Raw genomic sequence first — 19,723 nt, 5'->3', positions numbered from 1 at the left:
TGGCCTGGCGCTCGCATCGCAGTGGCCTGCGGGCTGCGCGCTGGCAGCCTGGCACGCTGCAACCTGCAAGGCTGCATCGCTGCTGGTCGCTGGTGGTGGATTTCATACATTTGCATGGCCACCAATGCGCCTGGCACGCTGGTCGCTGGTGGTCGCCTCTCGCCTGGCACGCTGCAATGCTGTATCGCTGCAATTACACACTGCACGCTGCACTATACTACCAAATAATAGTCTAAGTGAGATGCGAAAAAATGTCGAAAAAATACCCAAAAAAAATATAGAAAATTGCAAAAAAATGTAGAGTATTATGTGGGATAAATCTAGAGTTTTATTAACGCTTGCCTCATTAAAACCTTCCATCCCAAAGAAGTAAAAGAGTATAAGCTATGCTCTAGAAGTACTAAAAGATTAAAAGAAGTAGAAATAAAAAGATTACAAGACTAGAATTGAACTAAAAAAATTACAAGACTGGAACTAAACTAATTTGGATCGTTCATCCTTGCCCGGCAGCCGCGGCCAGCTCGTCTCTCTTGATGTGTACTGCTCTGTGCCTAGTAAGGATGTTTACTGGACCGTGGCAGGCAATGCGCATCAACTTACCACATCTTTTGCACCGTGCTTTTAGCTCAGATTTTCTACCGTCCGTAACTACTTCAGCATCGTAGTAGTCCCAGATTCTGGAGCCTCTCCCATCCATGTTTGTATTGTGTGTGTAAAATGAGATGCAGCTTGAGACTTTTGAGTGTGGGAAATGAGAACTTGAGAAGGGCCGGCATCCCTTTTTATAGGAAAAAGATGTCACGTTAGGCACGCTAGGCATGTTAGGCACGTTAGACGGTTAGAGTATTATGTGGGATAAATCTAGAGTTTTATTAGCGCCGGCCTCATTAAAACCTTCCATCCCAAAGAAGTAAAAGAGAACAAGCCATGCTCTAGAAATACTAAAAGATTAAAAGATAGAGAAAGAAAAAATAATACAAATACTACAACGGACTAATGGGATCCTTTCAACCTTGCCCCGCAACCGCAGCTATAGCCGCCGCCTCGGCTGCTTTGACGTGCGTCGTCTTGTGCCTCATCAGGTGGCCGGTTCCAGCATACCTGCCATCATCTAGGTGCACACTCAACTTCTTACCGCATTCTTTGCACTTTGCAAAAAGCTTGGTCAGACCTTCGTCATTTGTAACGGATTCTTCATCATAGTACCTCCAGATGGGACTAGGTTGTCTCCGAACAATGTTTTGAAGAGGAGCAGCCATGTTTGTGTGTGGAAAATGAGATGGAGTTTGAGTGTGAGAGATGAGAAAGTGGGCATCCCTTTTTATAGGAAAAAAATGTAACGTTAGGCACGTTAGGCACGGCAGCAATAATGCATCCCTGGGAAAAAGTTAAGGCAATGTAATAATGTATCATTTGGGATAAATGTTGAGCTTTATTAGTGGCTGCCTCATTAAAACCTTCCATCCCTGGGAAGTAAAAGAGTACAAAGCCATGCTCTAGAATTACAAAAGGGAAAGAAAATTACAAAATGATAAGAAAATGACTACACTACAAGTCTTCGATTAATCTTCCGGGTCTTCTTCAAAGTTCATTTCTTCAAACATGGCAAGTAGTTCTGTGTTTTCTGCAGTGTGTTGCGCTCTCCTTCTTGATAACTCCCCATCTTTGACGGACATCAGTGTTCTCACCATATCTGGGGTGAGACTAGTTCTTCTCTCCTCAATTATTCTTCCAGCAAGGCTGAAAGCTGACTCCGATGACACCGTAGAAACAGGCACCGATAACACATCACGTGCTAATATGGAGAGCACCGGAAATGTAAGCTTGTGTTCTTGCCACCACTGTAGTAAGTTGAAGTCTTCCTCACTATCTAAATCGTACATGACTTTGTCACTGTTGAGGTACTTCGCTAACTCCCCGCCACCTTGAAGCACAGATGTTGACGTGGAAGAGCTTCCGGCGGTTGAGGAGGATGAAGAACCAAAGATCTTGCTCCATGCTCCTCTCTTTTTACCTGCAGTAGGTGCTGGTGGAGGTCGTTGCATTCGAACTCCGGCATATTTTTCCTCATACTTAGCAAAAACTTCAAAAAGCTTCTCACGAGCCTTATTGAAGTCGTCAGTATAATCTAAACTTAGGGATGCAGATAGTACATTGAGTGCACTACGATACCCTTCAAGTTTAGCTCTAGGATCTAAGATAAATGCAAATGCATACAACAGTGGAATTTGCTGCCAATATTTTAAATACTTGGTTTTCATGCCAGCAACAACATTAAGTAACAATGCATCCCCTTCATATGCTTTTAGATGACTAGCAATGTCTAATAGGGTATGCACCATCAAAGGAGATGTCGGGTAAGAAACCCCAGACAAAGTAACTGTTGCATCATAGAACAACTCAAGAAATGCAGTCAATGCTGTAATAACGTGCCAAGTTTCTTCGCTAATTAGAGGTTCAACCCCATAATTTGCATTAATAAAGCCATTCAACTGAACTCTGTCTCGGATAACTGCCTTAAGCATCAAATATGTAGAGTTCCATCTAACAGGCATGTCTGAATTATACTTATGAGGAACGCACCCTATAGCAAGACAATATCTCTTATAGTTTGTAATTCGTTGAGTTGAATGCGAAAAATAAGATATTGCAATGCGTATGACTTCAACATGTGGTTCACATAAATGTAACGCACTTTTAGCAATAAGATTAATGATATGGCAAGCACAACGTTGATGCATTAAAAAGGATGCAGCATATATGGAGAATATAGGAGTCAGAGTATTCATTGCACTCGTGTTTGCTGAAGCATTATCCAAAGTTATTGAGAAAACCTTGTCGGCAAGATTAAAATCGTTCACAACTTTTAGTATAGCTTCAGCAATGTTCGGACCACTATGTGCTACATCAATTAATTCAAATCCTATGACTCTTTTTTGTAGATGCCAATGTTCGTTAACATAATGAGTTACCACACTAATGTAGTCTTGCTTTGCCCGACCAGTCCAGATATCAGATGTTAACGACACTGAAAAAGTGCACGTAGAAAATTCTTCTTTTATTTTCTCTTTATCAGTTTTGTATAGCTTTTTAATATCCCTACTTGTAGTTTGTCTAGAAACTGGTCTATAATTAGGATTATGACAAGTTTGAATATATTCTACGAAACCATCAGATTCACCAAAACCTAGTGGTAAATCATTAGAAGCAATAAGACGGCATAGACCTTCTCGCTGAACATTAGCATCGTAGGTGAAAGTGCGTACCGTACCGTCAGGGTTGAAGGAGAGCTGCGTTTGCACAGCTGCCGAGCCCGATGCGCTCTTTCCATCCGCCTTGGCGTGGCTTTCCACATGCCTCTTCAGGTGGCCGGTTCCTCCCTTGGCTTCTCCGGTATACTCCTTCTTGCACCTTTTGCACCTTGCAACCACCCTCCGGACACCGTCCACCACGGAGATTTCTTCATCGAATGATTCCCACACCGCGGAGGTTCTACAACGACCTCTTTGCTTTACACCAACGGTGGTGGAGGAACCCGTCCCACTACTCGAATTGGTGTGACCATCGGCTTCGGCACTCGGATCGGTATGGGGTTCAAGAGTGTGATGATCGGTATAGGCAGGTTGCTCGGGTGGGGGCATGGTATAGGCATGTTGCTCAGGTGGGGGCATGGTAGTGTGATCGGTGCTACTAGGGTAGAGACTATACTCCATATCCCCAAGACCGAAATCGGAGAGTGGGAAGCTAGTATTGTCATGGTCATCCATGTTTGAGTGTGAGAAATATGTGGGCTGGGCAGCCCTATTTATAGCAAAAAATTGGTCATTTTTCGGACAAATTTGACCCTCTAACGATCAAATTTTCAAATATATGAATTTTCTTACACAAATATCCAAACCATATCCTAAACCACTCTAAACCAACCCTAACCTCCCTCTAAACCCCTCCCAACGGCCGAGCAAACCCCCCCGCTCCCCCATCGATCGAGGAGACGAGGACTGCGCGTCTGATGCCGGCCGGCCCCCCAGCTGTCCCCGTCCCAGGCCGCCAGGCGCGCGTTGGCCCGACAGGATCACAGGCCCCGCTCCCCCAACGATCGAGGCGGGCCAATCGTGCCGTGCCGCCGGGCTGCGTGCCGTGCCGTGCCACGGGCCGGCCCGCTAGAATTCGTGCCGTGCCGTGCTGGCACGCGGGCTGAGGGTCGCGGCCCAGGCACGGCCCAGTGCGTGCCTCGTGCCTGGCACGGCATGATTAGCCCGTGCCGGGCCGTGCTGCCGGGCGTGCCGTGCCGCCGTGCTGCCGGGCCGGCCCGATAAAATCGGCCCGTTTGGCCAGATATATTCGCCATCACCGGCCTCACTCGCCTCGTCTCCTATCTCTTCACCATTGCATCCATGTGATTTTTTGGAGAATGGTGCTCCCGTTTGGTCCCCATGGTAGTATCTTCCATGAGTCTTCCTTCTTTGATTTCTAACTTTATGCTTTGATCTGTTGTATTGACGTAAATTGTGAGGTCTACTGTTACACCATGGTATGTGTAGTGCTAACGGTTTCCTGCTGGGCAGCTGCAGGCCTGCAACATTTATAGAGGAGGATTGCAGGTGTTGATACAATGGAGCAATTTCTGGCTTTGTAGTTGGAGCATAGCCTCGATTATGCATGATTTTGGGGTAAGTTCCTGGTGGTCCTATCTCGGATCAGTTCCTTTGCTTTGTCCCTGTGTGCTACACATTTCTGCTCTCCCCAGTAGGTACAATTAGTATGAAATAGGAGTAATACATCCTGGACCCAGCTCTCCATTATTAGAATTTGGCTGCTACTTCTTGCCGATCAGTTACAAAGTATTAATTCAAGTAATTTGTTATGTACAATTTGTCAAAAGCAATTGGATGTTAATCTGCTATGGGCAACGGCGGTGCATCAAGGTGCAAGGCAGCAGCGACATGTTCATAGTACGCTAAAGGATGAACTCCTACTTTTTATTATGCTAGCTCCTTGCTGCAGGTGAGCTGCCACCTTCTCCCCCATATGTTAGCATTGTGCTTTGCAAACTGAATATTTTAGCATATTGTTTCAACCAAACATGATGTGATATTTAGATAAACTAAATAACCTCTAGAATTTTGATCCTTGTTAGTATATAGACATTGGCCATTGGCCATATTTGTTACAAAAAAAAGTGATGTGAAATGCATATGCATTTGCAACTCTTGAGCTTTAAAAAAAAGAGTTGATATGTGACCCTCCCTTTGCTACTGTAATATAGAAGTAACGTCAAAAAACTCATGCTGGGTGCCAACTTATGTATCTCATTGCTTACAGATATACCAGCCTGCGTACATTTCCTAATATATCCTCTTGGTCAAGGCAATTGCACATGATGAAGCCACTCATTTTAGGTCAGTCCATGGCATATGTGTCTACTTCCTTTAGATGATTCTTCTATGCGACGGTTGAAAAATATAAAGTTTGCCGTGTGATATTACTTTCTTTGGTGTAGTGGTATACCACACTCTGAGCAATAGGACCAAAAACAGGAAGATAAATTTTGACAATTCGATACTTTATATTTTCCAGAAGTATGACCACCTTCTGCACAATGCCCTTGCATTTGTGTTCTTATCAAATAAGTTTCTTTCCGTAGAATTTGTGCTGGCATAACTGATATCCCCCTTGATCTTTGTTAAATTTGTAGGATATGCATTGTGCTTAAACATGAGTGCTCGCTCGCCGAACATTGGCCCTCAGATGAATTCGACGCTTGAATCGAGCTGACGAGCCCCATGGTTGGTTTCTCCTCCTACCTTCAGATCCACTCTTGCCCATTCTCCTTCTGTCCCCATATTTGGTTTCTCCTTTAACTCCAAATCCACTCTTGCTCATTCTCCTCTTGACACATGTGTTGCATTATCACCTCAGTTCTAGGTAGTGATTACTAGAAAGCATTATCACGTTTGAGTGCATTTTCATACCTCCTGAAGCATTTTAATTTTATGGATATGGGCATTCAGTTGAGAACTGAGAACAATTGTGTTGCACTTCTTCAGATGATAATTTTATCGGTTATAGTTAGTTAGTTACAATTACTAGAAGTAGCAAAGGTCTGGGTTAGATTAGAGCTTGAGTTGGGAGCTATGCCTTTTTACATTCCAGATTATGCAAAGAGATTGCCATGTTTTTTTTCTGTTTCGGTTTAGTATATTCCCTTATATGTCCAGTTTGTTTTCCGCAGAACAAAATATAAATGTTCATGTTGTAATGGATGGATATGAATTGATGCCATCGTCATGTCATGTAAATTAATTACAGAGAAGATCTATATTTTTGTTGGCACTAAAAGTGAAAACGAATTTGGGACCACAACTTTTCAAATAGCTCTGAATATAAATTGTGACCTTGTGCTATCTGGGGTGGAGCTGCAGGGGGTGAGAGGCGGATAACAATACGAGAAGGAGCATGCCATCGAGGAGTGCAAGCAGCAGCACTCCTCCGCAATGGGGTATGGCTGCAGGGGAGGGGACGCGGCCAACGACAGGAAGAAGGAGCAGGTCGTCGAGGACTACAAGCAGCAGGGTAAGATGTGTATATTTTCAAACGATCTTGACTGTTTTGCAACATGTATTGCTTTTCCAGGGATGATCCTTTTGCTTATTTATTATTTGCTATGTTCTATGAAGATTATTTTTGGCCCATACAGTTTCCTTTGACTGGAAGTCTGAAACTGAAGATAGGGCATATTGTTTTGGTTCTGAGTGGCCGGAGATATTGTGGCTTGATGTCCCTATAGCAGTCGGATACTTCCAAGATAGGTGAGCCTGATTTCTTCTGAACTCTTGCACCACAGTATATGAAAAGGAATATGTCTTCCTATCAGCACCATTTCTTGAGGAGGATTGTTGTTTCCCTTTTATTTTGTCACACCTTTCATGTGCTGGAGTTTTTCTAGGTAACTTTACATACTAGGCATCAGTGCACTTTTAGATAGTACATTAGCTCCGATGGTGCTATCTTTAATAACTATTTTTGTGCTTTTCAAATTTCTACTACGCTATTTATCATGTTCTGGGATTATGACTTTACACATGTAATGCTGATTTGAAAACTTCCCTTGATTTGTTCGTCAAATGTTCTGAGAGAGTGTTGCGTATTAGGAAACCCCTTGGATAGTTAAGGTGTTGTGTCAGCTGACTAATATAAAGTTATATTTCCAGCAGAAGATCTTTGGGATTGACGTTCTGATGAGAAAGTAGCATACGGATGGATGGACATGAACTATTCAGTGTAGGTTCAAACAATTCGTTCATTCATTGCAGGTTGAGCATGTCTCATTATGTCTTATTGCTTCATATTCAGGGTCGAATTGCGCTATATTTCTTTCATTGAGGCGAGGGTGATTCCAGTAGGTGAGGTGCATTTTAGACATCCAGATGTCTTGCTATGTTCAGGTGGTATCATGTCTAAATTAAGATTCCCCTTGCAGATTTTGCTTGGCGTATTCACCTTTTTTATTGAAGTTGGGTGTCCGTCTTCTCTGCGGCAAGGTGAGCTTATCCCATTTACTTTGTTCAATCCAGAGTCAAGATTCATATCCCCTTCACTGTCATTTCATTTGTGATATTTATTCCATTGATCCATGTTGTCGGCATCCTGACAATTTATCTTTTTCTGCTGACAATTGCTTATGAACACACCGACACATCTCATTGAGGAAATTCCCCTGCTCTGCTTAATTAAAATTAATGTGAAATATGTTTCTACCAAAACTAATTACAATTTATTCTTTTTAGTTTTCTACTGATTTTCACTATGAAATATTGGGGCCCGAGTAGTTCAGTTCAATTCCCGGTGGATATGGCACACACATGTATCATCGCTGTTATCGTAATTGATACCAACACCTTGACTGAATCGCATAGAGTAGACTACCCTGATAATTCTTGCATAGCTAAGCTATCTGTAACATAGAATAGAGTGTGAGCATGCCCCGGGGACCTGTCTGAATAAATCCTGTTAACATGGACGCTGGGTATGTTTGTAATCGCCCAAGAAATTAGCAGCTGGAGATTATTTGTTGAAAAATCTAACGGTGTTTCCTTACCATCAGCTGCTATTTTAGTAGTTCTAAAATGTTCTGCAAGATAATGTATAATGAATACGTAGCTATGTTCATGTATGTATAGCTTTGTATAATAATGTTTTGTATGGCAAAGGTTCATATGGTTGGAAGGGAAATTAGTAGCTGCACCTTGGTACCTGCAAATAATTTGTTTTACAGTGTCCCTTGATGGTTCTCCACTTCAGACACTAAAGATACCGATGGTGCTTTGTTTAGGATCTGGGGAGTCAGATTGTGGATTACATGTAGTGGGGAAGTAGAGAGGGGGACGAGGAAGAGGACGCCGTCGGTGGCGTGCTATATCTCACTAGGCGACAATGTCGAGAGGGTGCCTGGCATCAAGAACCCGACATGCTTTTCCGAGTGTTCGTTGAGGTGAGCCACCTGGGTTGAGGTGGTTTGATAATCCTGGGTTGTTCCTCTTTTTCCTGCATTTTTTTTCAGGAAATGACTTTATTTATTGGAAAATGGCAATATTGTTTACAAGTATACATGAAACAAATTATTTTGACTACACCTCTTTGTTCTCTGTAATGGTGCTCTTGGTTGAGTGTGCTAACGAAAGAGATTCCATGCTACAGGCTAGGTAGCTTCTCAATAACTCTTTGTGATTTACTTGCAATGTTATACTTTGCAAAATTGTTCCTTGCAATCCTAAAATGGTTTCTCAAAACATGGGAAAATTTACATTCTAAAAATTGTAGGCACACTGAGTGAAGCATATATATATATATTCTATTATAACAGAGGTCAGTATATATATGCAAATTGTTATAATATGATTTTATTAGAATAGAGGTCAGGTACTGCCATGACGTAAGGAGGGTGTGATACCAAGTTTTATATATACTGTGATTTCAGTTTTCATCAATGTCGCTATTATTATTATTATTATCTCTTTGTAGCTTCATATAAAATCAGTACTGACATGGTCATTTTACAGTGTAAAAATGGTAGGTGGTAGTATCATAACCTGTGACTGAGTGCCTTAAGAAGTTCTTTTCATTATTGTTAATTAATATAATGTTTAGGGCCAGTTTATATGCGTCGTTGAAAATATGAGTAAAACCAGTGAATATTTTGCATTGCCTTGGTGTTTAGTGTGTCTATTGCATAATCCTTTTATTTTTTGCTTCTCTTTCCAAGCAAGGACTAGGCTGGGAACATATCTTTATAATGAAGTTCTTTCATTGCAGATCTATGCTGTCGCGGCAACACAGGCCAATACACATTCAGGAAATATGTCACCAACTTCCCCAAGGTCCCGCATCGTCTACTCAGGTTAATTCTCGGTCTACAACCTCCAAAACCTGCAGTTCTATTTAAAAAAATGCTTAAGCAACCATTGCTCTAAGCGTCAGCCTGTCGCTTCGCTTATGCTTCATGCTTTCCTGAACATTGATTTCTATCAAACTTGTTTTTTAAGTTTTCATGCTGATTACTGATTGTGGGAGCTGAATTGTGCTCCGGTGGGAGTGTTAGAGTGCAGCATTTTTGTAAGCATAATCTATATCCATTCCTATTGGGAACATACCCATGTAGGTTTTTGTAAGAATCTTGTAGGAGCATGCTACTAGGACTTATGTAGATTGGCTATTCTAGACATTGGCATGAGAATGGTCTCCATCCTATATATGGTCATAGTGCGTCTAAAAAAAGCGCGTGTTAATAACTGTCAGCACAACGGTTTCTAACCAATAGAAAGTTACTCCCGTTAGTATATATATGAGGCAATGTCTAATATTTTTTTTAGAATAATGGTTTTATTAATTGGATGATTATCACTTTCATGGTGCGCCTACTTTCGGATATGTAAAATCCAGGACTCTTATGTAATGTGCCTTCAATATCTATTCAACAGTTGAATAGCAACATCAAATCATTCTCTCGAACTTATTATATCATGCTCTCTAACTTCTTGACATTTAATTTCAATTAAACAAATCTTGTTCATAGTGAAAAATATATTTTATAGAAAAATAGCCCTTTATTCTGTTTATTATCTCTAGCTACTTCTACTATAGTCCTTGCTTAATACTGATGTTTGTCTTGTGATTGATTCACGATATTCCGTGCCCCAAGCCCTACAGAATAATGCCCAGTCTAATTTCAGCAGTGGGCATGACAGCCTCAAACTTCTCTCTTCAATATTGAAAAAGCGGCTTACTCAGATCAATTGGCATGCACTTAGAAAAATAGCTAAAGAGTACGAGATATTCCTAGAGTAAATAAAGGGCATGATGTGCTCATAAGTTAGACAGAAGCAAAATGTTATTTATTATGCTCCTGTTGTATCCTCAGACATTTTCTTGCACCTACCAATACCCTAGTATTGAATATCTACTTTCCCATCGTCGTACAGAAACTGATGTTAGTATTTGTGCATACTCTTTGTCTTAAGTGGGCTTTCTTTTAAAAAAGCATGCCTTTATATTACCCAAATAACATAACAAATTATGCATCCTCAAGTATATATTTTAAGAGATGAGTCTTAATTTTTCATATAAATGGGTTACAAATTGGACTCTGTCATTTGGTGCAACTAAATCTATGCATGCAGAGAAATCCGAGGTAATATGAAGGGAGAAATCTCACCAGTTTCAGTCGCAGAGTTTCAGTAGGTAATATGGGCCTTTCAGATACCTGTGCCTCCATATGCGCCAGAAGTTATTCTTTTACTGCACATGCAAGATAAAAGTTTAATAGAAACACTGCTAAAAGACCCTTCTTAGCAGGTTTATAGATGTTGTAAAAATATATTCTTTTTCATACATCAAACTTGAAATTCTTAGCGTGTGCATTTCCTAGACAAATGAGTACTAGAAAAAATAAACGTGTTTACAACACGGGATGATTTAAACTTGGGCTTTCTGCTACCAAAATAGAATGTGCATATGCATCCAGTTGTAAACAACAAACACCATTTTTCTGCTAAGGAAAATTATATTTATTGCTATGTGTGCTTGACCACAGCTAAAGCAACTGAACATAGATTTAATTTTAAATAGGGCTTTCTCCTACCAAACTAAGATGTGTATTTACATCGTTTGTCCCTACTAAAGGAAACTAACTAATGCCCTTTTTGTCGCAAGCATTTTGACATCCACAACTAAACCACAATTTTGCATCGCCGACTTGTGGTTTGTATGCTTAAAATACCTTTTTAACTGAGCTTGAAAATTCTTATGTGTAGTGAAATTGTATCTAACACTTTGTAAAGAACAAATGAAACACTTTTCAAATAACTCTTAGTCTAAATCGACACCTTGTGCCATTTGACATGATAATCATAAGTGGTTGCTAAAGAGTTTGAATTGGTAAAGTGGTTGCATCTGCTGTTTCAAGTCTGGACTATTCCAACATGCTGAAACCTAATTTAATTTTCAAAACACTTCGTGTCTGAAATGGACATTGTGCTATATGGCGTAATGGGCCATTTGTGTTACCATGCATGCCAAGTAATCTGAAATAATAGGAAAGGAAAAATATCACCAGTTGAGTACGCTTCTCACGCCCAAAGGAGGAACCGAGGAAGAAAAGAAATACACATGCACGATGGATGCAGGCGCTGCTGCTTCATATTCTACTTTGGACAGGCCACACAAAGAATTGTTCCTGGACCTAGGTACCTGGACGACCCACACAAAGAATTGTTCTTGGACTAGGCTAGGTAGCATATGAGCCTTTCAAATACCCATGCCTCCATATGCACAACACAGAGAGGGTTTTTCTTTTTGTGCACATGGAAAATAAAAGTTTAGTGCAAACACTGCTAAGAAAATGCATCCTTAATTAGTCTATATATGTTATGCAAACTTGATATTTTTTCAAACTTGGATTTCTCAGTGTGGTAACTATATTTTCAACTAAAAAAATGCTTCCTTAGTTGGTCTATGCATGTTATAAAAATAAGATTTGTTTTTGCAAACTCAGATTTCTCAGCGTCATAAACATATTATCAATATAGTATGACTTAACCATAGGCTTTCTACTACCAACATCGAATATGTTCTTGCAAAATAAAACTATTTTCATCGACAACATGTCTTTAGCGGGTCTCTGCGCCATTTGGCGCAACGGGTCAACTAGTAGTAGTAGATGTAGGCAGGAGTCGGTCTATTAATCTTGGACGTGATGCTTATATACATGATCGTTGCCTTGGATATCGTCATAATTATTAGTTTTTCTGTCAATTGCCCAACAGTAAATTGTTTACCCACCGTATGCTATTTTCTTGAGAGAAGTATTTAGTGAAAATCACGGCCCCCGGGTCTATTTCCTATCATATTAAAACCAAAAATACCTTTCTGCAATGTTTATTTATTTATTTTATTTTGTGTTTTAGTTAGATATATTTATCAAATCCCATAAAATATAATCTATCTCAGTACTTTTGAGGCATTGACAACCCTACACGCGTTGGATTGCAAGTATTTGTTGTTTCTATGCAGGTGTTGTTTACATAGTGTTGGTTGGTCCTCCTACTGGATTGATAACTGATGTCGCTTGAACTACGTCGGTATTTCTCCAAAGAGGAAAGGATGATGCAGCACAGCTACGGTAGGTATTTTCCTCAATTATGAAACCAAGGTATCAATCTAGTAGAAGAACCAAGCAACACTATGTTAACGGTACCTACACACAAAGAATAAATACTTGCAACACGACGCTTATGAGGGGTTGTCAATCCCTCTTACGGGTAACGGCGTAGGAAGTTGTCAAGTTGATGGGATAAAATTGTGATAGATTGGATCAATAGATCTCGAATAAACGCGAAATAGAATATGCAAATAAAAAGTGCAGAAAGGTATTGTTGGGTTTCTAGAATAATAGATCTGAAAACAAAAGCAAATAAAAAATACCTCAAAGGAGAATATGATAAAGAATAGACTCGGGGCCGTATATTTCACTAGTGGCTTCTCTCAAGAAATAGCACACTGTGGGTAAACAAATTACTGTTGGGAAATTGATAAAACCTCAAATAATTATAATGATATTCAGACAATGATCAATATATAGGCATCACGTCCAAGATTAGTAGACGGACTCCTGCCTGCATCTACTACTATTACTTCACACATCGACCGCTATCCAGCATGCATCTAGTGTATTAAGTTCATGGAGAAACAGAGTAATGCAATACGAATGATGACATGATGTAGAAAAGATCTATTCATGTAGGAATAGACCCCATCTTGTTATCCTTAATTGCAACAATCAATATGTGTCTTATTGCCCCTTCTGTCACTGGGAAAGAACACCGCATAACCGAATCCATCACAAAGCACCTCTTCCCATGGCAAGATAAATTGATCTAGTCAGCCTAACTAAACCAAAGATTCAAAGAAGAAATATGAGGCTATAAATAATCATGCATATAAGAGATCAAAACTCAAATAACTTTCATGGACAAAATAGATCTGATCATAAACTTAAAGTTCATCATATCCCAACAAACACACTGCAAAAAGAGTTAGATCAAATAGATCTCCAAGAGAATAGTGTAGTTTCGGGGAAACGACACCTATGGGTCCACGAGGATCCCTTCTACGCTTGGCGGGCGCGAGGTTGTGAAAAGAGCGGGTCTGGTGAGTCAGTACGAGGAGATTTTACCCAGGTTCGAGCCGCGAGGATGTGTAATACCCTAGTCTTGCTTTGGTATATATTTGAGTGTTCTTGAGTTCTTGAACTAGCTACGGTGTGTGCGTAGTCCAAAAAGTCTAAATCCTTCCTCAGTAAGCCTCAGGCCTCCTTTTATAGGTTAAAGGGGTCGCCATAGTGGCACACATGAGGTGGATAGTATGTACAGTGTACAAGCTTATTGCCTGACATCACAGGAGAAAACACATTTAATGTGCTACTTAGGTGTCCTCTTGCTTTATCAGGGACGGCAACAAAGCCCATTCCATCCGTCGCTGCTTCGCCTTGCTTCGACACGCGTCTAGGCCAACGAGGCATGTAGTGCCATGTAGGCTGGCTGGCTGCTGAGCTGGTGCGGTCACAGTGTCTTCACGAAGATTTGCATGCCACCACGCAGGTGCTTGACTAGTTGGTCTAGAAGCCACACATAGCCACGTGGGTACTTTCTTAGTTGGTGGGTCGGCCGCTGAGCTGGGTCCGCGACGGGGCGGTAAAGCCTTGCCGCGGTCTTGCTGATATTCCCGGCAAGGGTTTTGCCGGGGCCTTGTGAGCGCCCTCGGAAAGAGTCTTGCCGGGGCCTCGTGGGTGTCCTCGGCAAAGGGGCCTTGCCAGTGTCTTGCCTTCTGGTTCTCATCCAGGCCTCAAAGGCCTTTTGTCTTCACAAAGATCTGCATGTCACTGATGACCCATAAGTATAGGGGATCTATCATAGTTCTTTCAATAAGTAAGAATGTCGAACCCAACGAGGAGCAGAAGGAAATGACAAGCGGTTTTCAGTAAGGTTTTCTCTGCAAGCACTGAAATTGTAGGTAACAGATAGTTTTGTGATAAGATAAATTGTAACGAGTTACAAGCAATGGAAGTAAATAAAGTGCAGCAAGGTGGCACAATCCTTTTTGTAGCAAAGGACAAGTCAGGACAATTTCTTATAATGAGAAAAGAGCTCCCGAAGACACATGGGAATTATCGTCAAGCTAGTTTTCATCATGTTCATATGATTCGCGTTTGGTACTTTGATAATTTGATATGTGGGTGGACCGGTGCTTGGGTACTATCCTTACTTGGACAAGTGTCCCACTTATGATTAACCCCTATTGCAAGCATCCGCAACTATAAAAGAAGTATTAAGGTAAACCTAACCACATCATTAGACATATGGATCCAAGTCAGCCCTTACGAAGCAACACATAAACTAGGGTTTAAGCTTCTGTCACTCTAGCAACCCATCATCTACTTATTACTTCCCAATGCCTTCATGTAGGCCCAAATAATGGTGAAGTGTCATGTAGTCGACGTTCACATAACACCACTAGAGGAAAGACAACATACATCTCATCAAAATATCGAACGAATACCAAATTCACATGACTACTAATAGCAAGACTTCACCCATGTCCTCAGGAACAAACGTAACTACTCACAAAGCATATTCATGTTCATAATCAGAGGAGTAATAATATGCATTAAGGATCTGAACATATGATCTTCCACCAAATAAACCAATTAGCATCATCTACAAGAAGTAATCAACACTACTAGCAACCCACAGGTACCAATTTGTGGTTTTGGATACAAGATTGGATACAAGAGATGAAATAGGGTTTGAGAGGAGATGGTGCTGGTGAAAATGTTGATGGAGATTGGCCCCCTCCCAATGAGAGGATCGTTGGTGATGACGATGGTGATGATTTCCCCCTCCCGGAGGGAAGTTTCCCCAGCAGAACAGCTCTGCCGAAACTCTCGATTGGTTCCGCAAGGTTCCGCCTCATGGCGGCGGAGTTTCGTCCCGTAAGCTTGCCTCTGATTTTTTCCAGGGTAAAAGCCTTCACATAGCAGAAGATGGACACCGGAGGGCCACCAGGGGGCCCAGGAGACAGGAGGCGCGCCCAGTAGAGGTGAGCGCGCCCCCACCCTCCTGGCCAGGGTGTGGGCCCCAACTGGTGTTTCTTTCTCTCAATAATTCTTATTAATCCCAAAAATATCTTCCGCGGAGTTTCAGGATTTTTGGAGCAGTGCAGAATAGGTTTCCAATGTTTGCTACTTTTCCGGACAGAATTCCAGCTACCGGCATTCCCCCTCTTCATGGTAAACCTTGTAAAATAAGAAAGAATAGCCATAAGTATTGAGATATAATGTGTAATAATAACCCATAATGCAATAAATATTGATATAAAAGCATGATGCAAAATGGACGTATCAACTCCCCTAAGCTTAGACCTCGCTTGTCCTCAAGCGGAAGCCGATATCGAAAAATATGTCCACATGTTTAGAGATAGAGGTGTCGATAAAAATAAAATACGGACATGAGGGCATCATGATCATTCTTATAACAACAACATATATAGATTTTATCATATAATTTCTTATGCTTAAGTAACAATCAATTCACAATGTCAAGTATGGTTCAGAAACTTCATTGGGAACTAACAAACTAAAATCTCAGTCATTGAAGCAATTGCAATTTATCATAACATCAGAAAGAGTCAAGAATAGAGCTTTTTAGCAAGTACACATACTCAACTATCATGTAGTCTTCTACAATTGCTAACACTCATGCAATACTTGTGGTTTTGGAGTTTCAACTGAACACTGAGAAAGATAGGGGCTTATTGTGTTGCCTCCCAACGTATTCACCTTCAGGTGAATACAACAATAATATTCCATGCTAACTTACATCCAATTGGATATATAGGGTGGGTCTATTATAATAACACCCCTTAAGACCTTATTCTACTAACACTAATTCTTATTCTGCTAACATCCCACCCCATGTCCTCCCGGCAACCCCCACAACCCCGCTCCCCACCTTCTTCCTCGCCGCCCCCACCCTCCCACTGCCGCACCCACCTTCTTTCATTGCCTCCCCCCTCCCCCGCGTTCCCCCACGCCGCCAGCTACCGGGGCATCCACATCCGTTGTCGACCGCCCCTGCCTACCCGAAAGAGCGCCCGTCCCCTTCCATGTTTCTCCGCCTCCCTCGGGCTTTTCGGCGAGCCGCCCATCTTCCCCGCACCTTGTCGCTGCTCCGGTCTTCCTCCCCGCGATCCATCCCCATCCCCGCTCCCACCTGCCTCACCCCCACTGCACCACTTCTCCACTATCGCCCTGCCACATCTGGGCAACCGGTGACATCCCAGCAACCGCCAGATCTTGCGGGATCCTCCACCTCCCTCCTCCCGTGTCTGCTCCGGCCTTCCCGCTGGAGGCACCACCTCCTCTTCCTCTCTGGCGCAGCCCTCGCGGCGCTCCCAATGACTGGTCGTGCATCCAGGCTACCCTACCTTACCCTGCTCCTCAGCTCCCCGTCGTCGCGGTCCTACTTCAGTCCGGGCAACACGGCGATGCAGCCCAAACCCAGCCATCGCCGACCAGGTCCGCACCACCACCATCAGATCTATCCCACCATTGCTTCCCCAGACCAGAGGCACTTATGATCCGAGCTCCCATCTCCCCCAAGCCTTCTTCGAGCAGCACAGAGTCCGACGATGGCCATCGGTTCAGTGCAGCTCGGAGGCGTGATGTGGTTCCCAGTCTCCGGTGTAGACTGCTGCAACGTTGCGTGTGCTTTGTGGCGCTTGCAGTTTCTGACCGTGGACCATCAGTTCGTTTTAGATGAGGAAGTAGACAGGATTGCATTTTTTGGCTGGTGTGCAGCGCCCGCAGCCAGGTTGTGCAGTACGAAGGCGTGGGTTTGCAGTGTGGTGCCCGTGTGCGTGCAATCCACGATGATGTATAGGTGCTGCTCGGCCACAAGTGTTGACCGATAGGTGCAGCTCAGCCCAGGCCGAAGTAAGCAGGACAACGCGTGTGCCTGCTTCCCAACCCCGGGAGCAGCAGGTACCCCATGCTGTAGTTCATCGCATTCATTTGTTTTTTCCTATGAAAAAAGTTAAGCGCACTTCGATGATGACTATTTTTGTGGATCAGTTTAACCATTTTTTTGACATGGCCAGTTTTGACGCAGGAGGTCGCCGTTCTGTTTTTTCTGAGGTTCGGGGTGCACCGCAGTCCCTTGCATGTGTGCGTGCAGTGCGCGAGTGCACATGAAGAAGCTCCATGGGATGCGTTTGGTGTATTTGCAGCTCACCTTGGTTTCCTGTCGGCAGCTCACTTTAGTTTCACTTGCCCGCGACGCAGTGTAGTTTTGTGCACTTCATGCCCATTAGCAAATAGTTTTGTGTGTATTTTTTCAGAGTATGGATGTTGATTTGGGTGAATTCAGTTTCTAATGAAGTTTGTTAAAATGCCTCTATGTAGTTCGGCTGGCGTCGGCATGAGGTTCACTTCTACATGGTAGCTTGGACGCCTTGGCGTTGCACGTCGTCATTTGCTGTGGTGCCATGCGGGTTTGTGCGGTGTGCAGCTCGGAGCAAGCAGCCATGGAGTTTAGACTGTTGTTTGTGGATTTTTTTTTGTCGATCAAATGTATCCGGTTGGGATATGATGTATTGTGTGTAAAAACTAGTTGTTGAGAAGTTAACAAGCATTAAATAGTTCATTTTCGAGAGAGAAATGTGTTGATGTAGCCCACTTCGAGGAGTCTTGTGGTTCATTGCATTCAACGAGGAGTCTTGTTGTCTCATACAGTTTGCTATAAAACTGATAGATGTGGCTTTGAAGCTCATTTTGTTGTCCCATGCAGTTTGCTATAAAACTCTTCGTGGTTCACTTGTCTCACTTGTAAAACAGGGAAAATAATATCTCAAAGAAGCTCGCTTCTATATTGGATGTAGTTCACTCGGTCAGTCCCTGTGGTCCACTTGCTTGGTCAGCGGACGTAAAAAAATAGTAAGTATGAAAAAAGACAACAAAAACTCATGAGGTTCACTTTTGGTGGTGTGCGGTTCACTTTCGGGAGTGTTGCGGTCCACTCCCGTTCAAAAAAAAGCTGAAAAAAAGACAACAAAAATTTGTGCGAGAAAAGTTTACGTCCGACAAAAAGAAATCATGAAGTTCACCTGACTGTCTGTTGCAGTGCAGTTTTCAGTTTGAAGCAGTGCGTTCTTCTGTCCGACGACGATTTTGGTGTCGTGAAAAAACAGAATGTCCGTTTTTCGCTAATTTTAAAACTGCTCTTAGACCGTAACGAATTAGAGAGTGTGTTCTACATGGAAAAGTTCCGTCTCGTCGATATCTTTCCAACGGCATATCATTTGAATCATTTCAACAAGCGGTTTGTAAAAAATTCATGAAAAACGGTCGCTGTCACTCGTCATGCGCCACACGATTTTCGAAATTAACTTAAAACCGTAAGGAATCTCAAAAACATTACAACATATGAAAATTGCGTCTCGTTCGTAGCTTTTTAACGACGTATCATATGCCTCATTTCAACAAACGGTTAAAAAACTGGAGCTAAAACAGTAACCAAAATTACAAAAATTTCAAAAAAAACACAATTCCGTGATTTAATAAATTTAAAACTGCTCCTAAACCGTAGCGAATTAGAAAACATAATATATATTAAAAAGATGCACCTCGATGACACCTTTCCAACAGTGTATCATTTGTTTCATGCCGACGAGCGGTTAAGAAGAAAACGAGAAAAACCGCTCGCTGCCACTCGTCGTGAGATGCACAATTTTCGAAACTGCTCTTAAACCGCGCGGAATCTTGAAAATTGTTCAACATGGCGAAGTTGCGGCTAATCCATAGCTTCTCAACGGTATAGTACACGCATCATTCCGATAAACGGTTAAAAAACTAGAGCGAAAAAGGTACTGAAAAAACAACACGTACAGTTTTTTTGACACGAAGTTCACTCGCTTGAGTGGTGCAGCACACTTCGTTCAAACAATGACGTGAACTTGCGTTGAGCGTGCAGTGCAGAAGTGTTATCAGAATAGTTATTCTACTAATATTAGGAGAATAGACCGGCTATATATATATATATATATATATATATATATATCTATGTATGTATATATATATATATATATAGACCTGCTAAAGTCAGCGTGCGCGTAT

The 19,723-nt window shown here is 42.1% G+C and overlaps 1 long non-coding RNA gene across 12 annotated transcripts in view; it reads left to right on the top strand.

Moving 5' to 3' along the window:
- Positions 1–12,561, top strand: part of LOC123115486 (uncharacterized) — a 13,653-nt gene extending 1,092 nt beyond the window's left edge. The window contains exons 2-13 of one of the 12 annotated variants that reach the window (XR_006456645.1): positions 4,566–4,670; positions 4,883–5,004; positions 5,323–5,399; positions 5,696–5,786; positions 6,423–6,573; positions 6,678–6,809; positions 7,215–7,281; positions 7,354–7,403; positions 7,481–7,541; positions 8,333–8,491; positions 9,313–9,397; positions 10,677–12,561. This is a non-coding gene — a long non-coding RNA (uncharacterized lncRNA). Of the gene's footprint in view, positions 1–4,565; positions 4,671–4,882; positions 5,005–5,322; positions 5,400–5,500; positions 5,580–5,695; positions 5,787–6,416; positions 6,574–6,677; positions 6,810–7,211; positions 7,282–7,353; positions 7,404–7,480; positions 7,542–8,332; positions 8,492–9,312; positions 10,619–10,676 lie in introns of those variants that run through there. The other 11 variants (XR_006456647.1, XR_006456633.1, XR_006456651.1 and 8 more) reach the window with 11 other exon arrangements.
- The last annotated feature ends 7,162 nt before the right edge of the window (positions 12,562–19,723 follow it).

The sequence above is a fragment of the Triticum aestivum genome, chromosome 1B (genome assembly GCF_018294505.1).
Source record: "Triticum aestivum cultivar Chinese Spring chromosome 1B, IWGSC CS RefSeq v2.1, whole genome shotgun sequence".
Classification (NCBI taxonomy): Eukaryota; Viridiplantae; Streptophyta; class Magnoliopsida; order Poales; family Poaceae; genus Triticum; species Triticum aestivum.
This window is presented reverse-complemented; position numbering and strand designations above follow the sequence as displayed.